Below are 10,245 nucleotides of genomic sequence, written 5' to 3'. Positions count from 1 at the left end.
TACACTAGATTTTTGCTTTGTGGTTACCAGGAGGCTTACATTAAACATCTCAGAAATAAAACAGGCTATTTTATACTGATAGCAACTTATATTTGTTCCTCTATACAGGTTCCACCCTTTTATTCTTCTTTTATATTTTGATGTTACAAATCTATTTTTATTCTGCATATTTGCTAACAAGATATAGTAGCTATAGTTATTAGTTATTAAATGAAAAATTCAATCTTTTTCATTTCATTCATCGTGTTCCTCAGCTCATGAATCTTTTTTTATTACTATATCTCTCTCTTTATGTTTTTCATTTGTTCATGTATTGTTTTCCTTGTTTCATCAAATTTTCTTCATGTTTTCTTGTAGCTCACTAAGATTCTTTAAAATAGCTATTTTGAATCCTTTATTGTGTAAGTCACAGATTTCCAAGCCTGTGAGATTGGTTATTGGAAGACTTTTAATCCTTTGGTGTTATGTTACTTTTATTTTTTATATTCCTGAAGTTTTACACTTCTGTCTTTACTTTTGTATGTTTGTTTATTATTATTTAATTTTTTAAATACATTTTTTTACATGAGGCAACCACTGGTTGACCTGACAAATTGCAAGGACTTTGTCAGATTACAATCTCTTATTTTTTTAATTTTAATTTTTATACATACAGCACCTGGTCTTTCTAGGTGTTCTCCCATCCAAGTACTAACCAGGCCCAACCCTGCTTAGCTTCTGAGATCAGATAGGGTCAGGCTTGTTCAGGGTAGCATGGCCATAGATCTGCCTTCACTTTTGAAGCAGCACTCACCTGCTCCTGTCTTTAGGAAAAGGAATACCTTCCTTTTCCTAGGAAAAGGAATACCTTCCATCAGTCCTCTAGGATTAGTGATTCTGAGACTTTCTCAGACCTTCTATGGGTAAATCATAATTTTATATCAGAATACTCTATGGGATGCTCATCATTGAATGTCTAACTACCTTCCATTACCATATATTGGACCGCCTTTACCCAATTTACCAACCCCTCAACAACCTTCTCCTCTGGTAACCATCATTCTGTTGTCTGTAACTAAGTTTGTTTTGGTTAGTTTGTTACTCTTTTATTTTATAGTGCACATATGAGTGAAACAATATGGTTTTTGCCATTTTCCATCTGAATTATTTCACTTAGCATAATATCTTCAAGATCTATCCATGTTGCTGCAAATGGCACTATTTCATCTTTTCTTTCTTTCCTTTTTTTTTTTTTGGCTAATATTCTATTGTATGCATATATCATATCTTTATCCTTTCATTTATCAATGGACACTTAGGTTTTCCCATGTCTTGGCTATTGTAGATAATGCTGCAATAAACATAGGGTAGATATATATCTTTACAAATTAGTGTTTTTATTTTGGGGGAAGGGTGAACACACAGAAGAGGAATTGCTGGATCATATGGTAGTCCTATTAATTTTTTGAAGAAACTCCATACTGTTTTTCATACTGGCTGCATAAATTAACACTCTTACCAACAGTGTAGGAGGGTTCCTTTTTTTCCAATCCCCTCCAACACTTGTTATTTCTTGTATTTTTGACAACAGCCATCCTAATATGTGTGAAGTGATATCTCATTGTAGTTTGATTTCTATTTCCCTAATAACTAGTGATATTGAACATATTTTCATGTGTCTTTTGGTCTTTCATATGTCTTTTGTTTTTTGAAAAATGTCAATTCAGATCCTCTGCTCATTTTTAAATTGTTGTTGTCAAGTTGTATGTGTTTTCTAAAATATTTTGGATATTAACCCCTTATGATAAGTATCAGTTGCATATGTCTTCTCTCAATGGGCTGCCTCGTTATTTTCTTGGTGGTTCTTTTGCTGTGTAGAAAGTTTTCAGTTTGATGTAGTACCATTAATTTATTTTTTATTTTGTTTTCCTTATTTGTGTATCAAATTCACAAAAAAATCTCTGAGACCAATGTCTAGAAGCCTAGTGCTTATGTTTTCTTCTATGTATTTTATTGTTTCAGATCTTATATTCAAGTCTTTATTCCATTTTGTTAGTTTTTGTGTATGGTGTAAGACAGTGGTCTAGTTTTGTTATTTTGCATATGTCTGTCCAGTTTTTCTAACACCATTTATTTACTGAGGAGACTCTTTTTTTTTTCTCCATTAACATATTCTTGGCTTTTTTGTTGTTGTAAATCAATTTCCCCATATACATGTGGGTTTATTTCTGGGTTCTCGATTCTGTTCCATTGGTCTGTGTCTTTTTTGTTTTTTGTTTTTTTTGCTTCCCCTACTACACCAAGCTGTTTTTATTAGTATAACTTTGTAGTATAGTTTGAAATTGTGAAGTGTGATATCTCTGGCTTTTTTTCCCCCCTTTTAGGATTGCTTTGGTCATTTAGGATCTTCTCTGATTCTACACAAATTTGAGGGTTTTTTGTTCTATTTCTGTAAAAAATGCCATGGGGACTTTGATAGAGATTTCATTGACCCTGTAGATGGTTTTAGGTAATATGATCATTTTAACAATGTTAATTCTTCTAGTCCATGAACACAGAATATCTTTCCATTTTCTTGGTGTCTTCTTCAATTTCTTTCAACAATGTCTTGTAAGTACCATTGTATACATTTTTTTTGTTAATTTTATTCCTAGGTGTTTTATTCTTTTTGGTGTAATTGTAAGAAGGAATTGTTTTCTTCATTTCTCTGACAGTTTGTTATTAGCATATAGAAAGGCAAAAGACTTTTGTATATTAATTTTTTTCTGTGACTTTCTGTGTTTATCTCTAATAGTTTGTTGGTGAAGTCTTTAGGGTCTTCTGTATATAAAATCATGTTATCCACAGATAGTGACAGTTTTACTTTCCCTTTCCAATTTGGATACCTTTTATTTTTCTTGCCTGATTACTCTCACTAGGACTTCTAGTACTATGTTAAATAACAACAATAAAACTAGACATCCTTGTCTTGTTCCTGATCATAAAGGAAAAACTGTCAGTTTTCCACCATTGAGTATAATGCTAGCTGGGGCTCTGTTATATATGACCTTTATTATGTTGAGGTTCTTTCCACCTATACCTATTTTATTAAGTTTTTATCATAAATGAATGTTGTATCTTGTCCAATACTTTTTATGCATCTATTGAGATGGTCATATAATTTTTATCTTTTATTTTGTTAATGTGGATATAGTGTGCTGATTTATTTGCAGATGTTGAACCATCTTTGCAGCCCTGGAATGAACACCACTTGATTGTGGTGTATGATCTTTTTAATGTATTATTATATTCTATTTGCTAAAATTTGTTGAAGATTTTTGCATGGATGTTCATCAGAGATCTGGGGCTATAATTTTTTTTTTTTTTTTTTTGTGAATATTCTTGATTAGCTCTGATATCATGGTTATGTTGACCTCATAAAACAAGTTAGGAAGCATTCCTTCCTCTTCACTTTTTGGGAAGAGTTTGAGAAGAATAGGTATTACATTTCTTTGAATGTCTGATATAATTCACCAGTGAAGCCATCTGGTCTTGGACTTTTGGGGGGACTTTTACTGTTTTAATTTCCTTACTAGCGATCAGTCTATTCAGGTTTTCTATGTCTTCATGATTCAGTCTAGGAAGGTTTGCTTCTAAGAATTTGTCCATTTCTTCTAGGTTGTCCAATTTGGTGGCATTTAGCATTTAATATTCTTGTATAATACTTTGTATTTCCAAGGTGTCTGTTATTATTTCTTTCCCTTATAATTTTATTTGAGTCTTCTCTCTTCTTTCCTTGGTGAGTCTAGCTAGAGGTTTGTCAATTTTATCTTTTTAAAGAACCAGTCATTTTATTAATTTTTCCTATTGTCTTGTTATTCTCTATTTCATTTATTTCTGCTCTAAATTTTATTGTTTCCATCCAACTGGGGTTTCAGTTGTTCTTCTTTTGCTAGTTCTTTAAGGCGTAATATTTGAGATTTTTCTCGTTTCTTGATATAGGTCTGTATTGCGATAAATTTTCCTTTTAGTACCACTTCTGCTGCACTCTATGGATTTTTGTATGTTGCATTTTCATTTTTAATTTATCTCTATGTATCCTTTGATCGTCTTTTATTTTTTCTTTGATTCAATAGTTGTTCAGTTGCATATCGTTGATACATACATGTAATTTTTTTCAGTTTCCTTGTAGCCGATTTCTAGTATCATACCACTATGGCTGCAAAAGATGCTTGGTATGATTTCAGTCTTCTTAAATATATTGAGACTCGTTTTGTATCCCAACATATGGTCTATCCTTGAGAATGTTCTATGTGTAGTTGAGATGAATGTAAAAACTGTTGTCCAGGGAAGGGACATTCTATAAATATCATTTAAATCCATATGATCTAATGTGTCATTTAAGGTTGATATTTTCTTGTCTTTCCGTGTGGATGATCTATCCATTTATGTACTTGTAGTATTACAGTCCTCTATTATTGTGTTAGCATCAGTTTTTCCCTTGAGGTACATTAATAATTGCATAAACATTATGTTTTCTTGGTTTGTCTCCTTATTATAAAATGTCTACCTTGTCTCTTGTTACTTTTTTTGCCTTGAAATCTATTTTGTCTGATATAAGTATGGGTACACTGGCTTTTCTAGGGATGCCTTTTGCTTGGAGTATCATTTTCCACCCTTCACTTTGAGCCTGTTTCTCTGGAACTGAGTTGGGTTTCCTGAATGTTGCATATAATTGGGTCTTACTTTTTAATATGTCCAACAACCTTATGCCTTTCAGTTAGTAAGTTCGGTCCATTACATTTCGAGTAATTACTGATATATGCAGACTTATACTACAGCCATTTTTTTTTATTGCTCTGACTTCTTATTTCTTTTCCCTTGTGTTTCTATATGCTATTTTAATTTGGTGGTCTTCAATTATGTTTTTCTGTTTCCTTTTTTTTAATGTTTCACGTCTCAGCTCTGGATTTGTTTTGCGGTTCCCATCAGGTTTGTGGTAACATATCTTTAAGATAATATAGTCTATGTGCTTTTGATTGCATCTTATTCTAACTTGCCCATACAAATTTAGTCCTTTACCTGGTCCTGGACTGTAGGGTTTCTACTGAGAAATCTGAAAATTTGATGGGGTTTCCTTTGTAGTTTACTGTCTTTTCCTCTCTGCTGTCTTGAGAATTCTTTATCATCATTAGCTTTTGACAACTTCAATACAATGTGTCATGGGGAAAGTCTTTTTGCATTGATATAGTTAGATGTACGTTAACTTCTTGGACTTGAATGACCAGCTCCTTCCCTGGGTTTGGGAAGAGCTCATCAATTCTCTCTTTGAATAGGCTCTGTTCCTCTCTCTCTGTCTCTTTGTCTCTCTGTCTCTCTCTCTCACATCTTTTCTGGGATGCCCATTATCCTTATGTTGCTTTTTAAAAATGTAGTCAGATGGTTCTTCTAGAATGCTTTAATTTTTTAAACTCTTGCTCCTCTCTCATTCCACCTGAATCATTTCTAGATTTCGATTTTTGAGTTCACTAATTCTCTTTCATTTGGTCTGTTCTTTTTCCAATCCTAAGGCATTCTTCATCTCATTTACTGAGTACTTCAGCTCCAGAATTTATCTGGTTTGCTTTTATAGTTTCAATCTCTGGTAAAGTGCTCCTTTTACTTATTAATTTTATTCCTGAGCTCACTGAACTGCCTTTCTGAGTTTTCCTGTATTTCCTAGCATTTTTTCATTACTACAGTCTTGTATTCTTTGTCATTTAAATGTCTTTATCAACTTTGAGATTGGTTTCTGGAGCCTTGAATTTTCTTTCTGTGTTACTATATTACCTGGTTGTTCATGGTTTTTAATGGATTGCTCCTCTGTCTGTAACTCTTTTCTTATTTAGATACTATTTTGATCCTAACAATTTAGCTGGTTAATAATTAGTGGTCTTTTGTTTTCCAGTAGATGATGCTATAGCATAAGTTTTCCTTTTCTCTTCCCTGCACTATTGCACCTCCAGCTTTGCAGTGTGTATATGTGGGGGGTTCACTATTTTTATGGAAAATGACTCCTGGTTGATCAGGGTGGTGGATGTCCCCACTGTGTCTGAGTCACTGCAGTCTTGAGGTACTACTACTGTGGTAGGGGGATGTTTCCTACTGACATTATAGCTCGATATTTTCTAATGTCATGTTAACTTATTTCTTACAAAATTTACTAATTTTTCCTTTTTTCATTCTATTGAGATATCATTGACATACAGCAGTGTAGACAGTTAAGGAGTATGGCATAATGACTTGACTTTGTATATTGTGAAATGATTACCATAATAAATTTAAATTTTACTAATTTACTAAATACATTATATGGCAGTTTGGTGAGTTCTATTTAAAACATAAGTTGAATTTACATAACTGAAATGGACTGTGAAATATTATTTGATGTCCTGGAATTTTAACACTCACCACATCTAAGGGAGAGTTGATTTGCAAGACATATCTTGATCCTTTCATCTTTCTCCTCCTCCATCTAATAGTTTCCTCAAAAACATTTTAGACTGCAGGCTGAGTCTTTTCTGCAATGGAGTCACTCTTTGCAGAGGAGGAGACCAGAAATTCCTCATAGAGGACATGGACTGGGACATGTCAGTAGCACTAAGACTCTTCTAAGATGTGAGGCCTCTGACTACTAGGGGTAGGCTTCTTAGGAGGATGGGGTGAGGGAGCTGTTCTGAACGTGGAGCTCTGCCATCCCTTGTCTATTCTCATGAGGACAATTTTGAAAGGCTGGCCTAGATGGTGGGGGTTGGAAGACACTACAGGGCTGGACTGGGCTCAAGGTGAGGTGAGTTGGGTGAAGGCTTGGTGTCAATGCTTGGCGGTTGGGCAGGTGTCCTCATGGTCATTTGGTGTGCCTGTGTGTGTTCAAGTCCAATTGTACAGGGGAGAGGATGGAGAATATGGAAAAACCCTCATATCAGGTCTATGAGTGTTCTTCTCAAAGGATGGAAAGGACTTGAGCCTTGCTTTCTTTTGCAGGGAGTTGGGGTGGGGGAGGTTCTAGCAAGTCTGGATAGAGACCTAAGCAGATCTCTTCCCTGGTTGGCTGAGTTTTGAGTCCTGCATTCATTTGACAGCCTCTGGGCTGCACTGAATTCACTTCAGGACACTTGGATTGTGCCTTGTGGTTGAGGACATGGCCCAGACCAAGTGTCTTGGTGGCAGGTTGAGGAACATCATGAGAGAAGATTTTAGGCCTGTTGTTTGTCAGCTTGAAGATGATGCTTGAGGGTTGGCTCGTGTGTTTGGGTGCAGGGTGTGAGGTAACAATGATATACATATCCTGTACTTTGGTCCTTAATATAGCAAGAAGCTCAGTTCAGATGTTTTGATGAGAGGCTGTGCAAGGCAGATGAGCCTCATAGCAGGTGTCTTGAGGGGTGGATAGTTTATGAAAACAAGGTCCTTGACAGATTTTTTTATTGACTGGACCAAAATTGGCTTGGAAGAATGTTGTGGAAGAGAAAAAATAGAAGTAACCAAATAAAAATACTTGGAACACATGAAATTAAATTTCACTGTAGATGAAATACAAATGGTCATTTTACATATGAGGAGGCACCCAACTTCAATGGTGCTTATGGGAAAACAAATTATAATGCCAGTGTGATACTTTTTGTTTTTTCTATTATATTGGAAACTCAAAGGGCCTTTGTAGTATCCAGTCAAAATCAGTGGAAACAAGACCTTTGATACACTCTTGCAGGGAGAATATATGGTTTATATCCTTTGTAATGCAGTTTGCCTCTCTGTTGCTTCTGTGGGGATGTCTGACATGATGGCCTTGATATCTGTTTCATGTCCTTGGGCCTTTGGTCAGTCTCCTTCATGCATTAATCTTTGGATTTCCTGAGGGACAAGAAAAAGCCAAAAAATATTATATAGACATCTGCAGAGCAAAAGTCCCTTAAATGCCTATTCCTCCAAGTGGGGATGAGAAGGAATACTTAACTACTAAACAACACCCACAACCTTCTGCTCTTCTCCCCAAGTAATGCTCATTTTGTGCACATGCATATACATTGTTTCATTTATATCTTCTATTTTCAGTCAAATATTTATTTCTGAAAAATTGCCATGTTGGCATACGTATCTCTAGGTTACTGAGTTTTGCTGTTTACAACTTCTTTATATAGACACACCGGTGAATATTTCCCTTGAGTAGCCATACTGCTATGCGTATTTTTGGGCACATCTTGTTACAAACGGAATGTGAAGAATGGAGTTGCTGCACCACCATTTTTGTGCATGTTCATGTGTTCATTTCATCTATCCTCCAAAATGATTCAATCCATTTCAGTCTCACTAACCTTGGAGGAGACTTTCCCTTGCCACCATATCAACCCCATGTTGGGAGTGTCTGCATTTTTATGAATTGTATGCATGTGATACATTATTTTTGATTTCATTTGCATTTCTTGGACTACTGATGATGCTGTTTATATAGTACACTGTCCACCACTTGACGTTACTTATCTATTAGTTGGTCACAGTCATAATTCTCTTTTTGTGGGTTATTTCTGTTTTATTTATGGAATGGTATTTTAAAAAATCTATTCTTGATATGATTTTATCCTGGCTGATGAGAATCAAAAATATATTCTTCCATTTTACAGATTATTTTAATTTCTATTTTCAGGCAGCATTTAATATATCAGTTTAATCTATTCCTTAGGAGTTTGTATATCTTCCTAAAGAAAAATCTTTCCTTGCTCTAAAATCATAAAGTGTTCATTTAAAAATTTTCATTGACCATTTCCCAGTTTCATGCTTGTCATGTGATCCATTCAGCATTTATTCATAGAAATTATTAAATGTCAGGGTATATTAAAGTTATATCCATTCATGATTATTTAATAATTCATCACTGTCCTTACTGATGAGAAAATCACCTCAGATATTTCAATATTATATGTGAATGTCTGTTTAGGGGCAACACATTCTCTTTCATTAATTTCAGGGTTAATATTTCATCATCACCTCTTTTATTACTAATTTCATTAAAACAAATCATGGTATCTGGTAAGGTTAGTCTCTTATACTATTGTATTTCTTCAACTTTCTCACCCATATTTTTGTCCTTGTATTTTTGTTAACTTTTCAATGATCTCCCCAGAAAAATTCAATGATATGTTGATTGGAGCAGATTGCATCATACATTAGTTGAAGGAAAATTCATATTTTCATGACATTTTTCCAAATATGGATTTTGGTCACTCACTACTTTGTTTAATATTAAAGTCTTCTAGAAATATAATTTTCTTCATAATGTTTCCTTCGTACAGCTTTTCTGAGGTTTATTCTCAAAATATTGACATATAGTTGCTAAATCATTTTAATTAATTGCAAATATGTGATTTTCATAAATGGATCTTGCACCCCATGATTTTGCTGAAAAATCCTGGTCTAACAGGTTTTGTATCACTTTTCCTTAGATTTGCTCTGTAAACAATCAGATCATCTGCCGATAATGAAACCATTTGCTTGTGACTTCCAAAATGACATGCTGTAATAATTTTATATTCCTGAGAGCATGATGTCTGCCAAAACAATGTTAATGAGAAACAATGACTTGGGGCCTATTTATCTTTTGATCTGCATTGAAAACCACTAAATTTTATCATGAAGATTCATGTCTGCTTTAGGTTTTAGTATAGTGAATATACAGTGTTCTAGCAGTTTGTTTTCTATTTTCTCATAATTATGTTTAACTCTCTCAGATTTCAAAACTTTAGTAATTTGATCATATTCTCCGCTACCTTTAAATAAATAATGTGAATATGATATTAACAGATTTTATGCTATAATGGAATAAAAATTCCACATGTTTTTTCTGGTGATATAAATTTTTTATTTCTATGCATAAATACTTGAGGTATTTTGAACATTTATTTACTTTTTAAAAATTGGCATATAATATCGTACAGTCATGAGCTGCATAATGACATTTTGGTTATCAATGGGGCTACGCATATGGCTTTTGAATGGTGGTCCCAGCAGTTTACAATCGATTATAAGCAAAAATGTTAGTGATGTTGAATAAAAAGGCTGGACTTTACTATGCTGTTGAATTTACTGGTAGCTCTGGGTTGTTTAAGTAGACAAGAGGCTCTGCATGCTGTCTACCCCTCCTTTGCCCTCTGGAGATGGGCCAGGAGTTGGTGAGGGAGGGAGAAGAGCAGGTTGGGGAAAAGGAGACCCCGGGAGCCCGCCCTTGCCTGCCCACGCACACACACTCGTGTG

General features: G+C 34.4%; 1 pseudogene; it reads right to left on the bottom strand.

Moving 5' to 3' along the window:
* Positions 1 to 646: 646 nt before the first annotated feature.
* On the bottom strand, positions 647 to 765 carry LOC118606136 (annotated as a pseudogene).
* Positions 766 to 10,245: the final 9,480 nt, after the last annotated feature.

The sequence above is a fragment of the Rousettus aegyptiacus genome, unplaced genomic scaffold (assembly GCF_014176215.1).
Source record: "Rousettus aegyptiacus isolate mRouAeg1 unplaced genomic scaffold, mRouAeg1.p scaffold_m13_p_7, whole genome shotgun sequence".
Classification (NCBI taxonomy): Eukaryota; Metazoa; Chordata; class Mammalia; order Chiroptera; family Pteropodidae; genus Rousettus; species Rousettus aegyptiacus.
The sequence above is the reverse complement of the archived record's forward strand: the minus strand, read 5'-3'. Positions and strand labels throughout refer to the sequence as shown.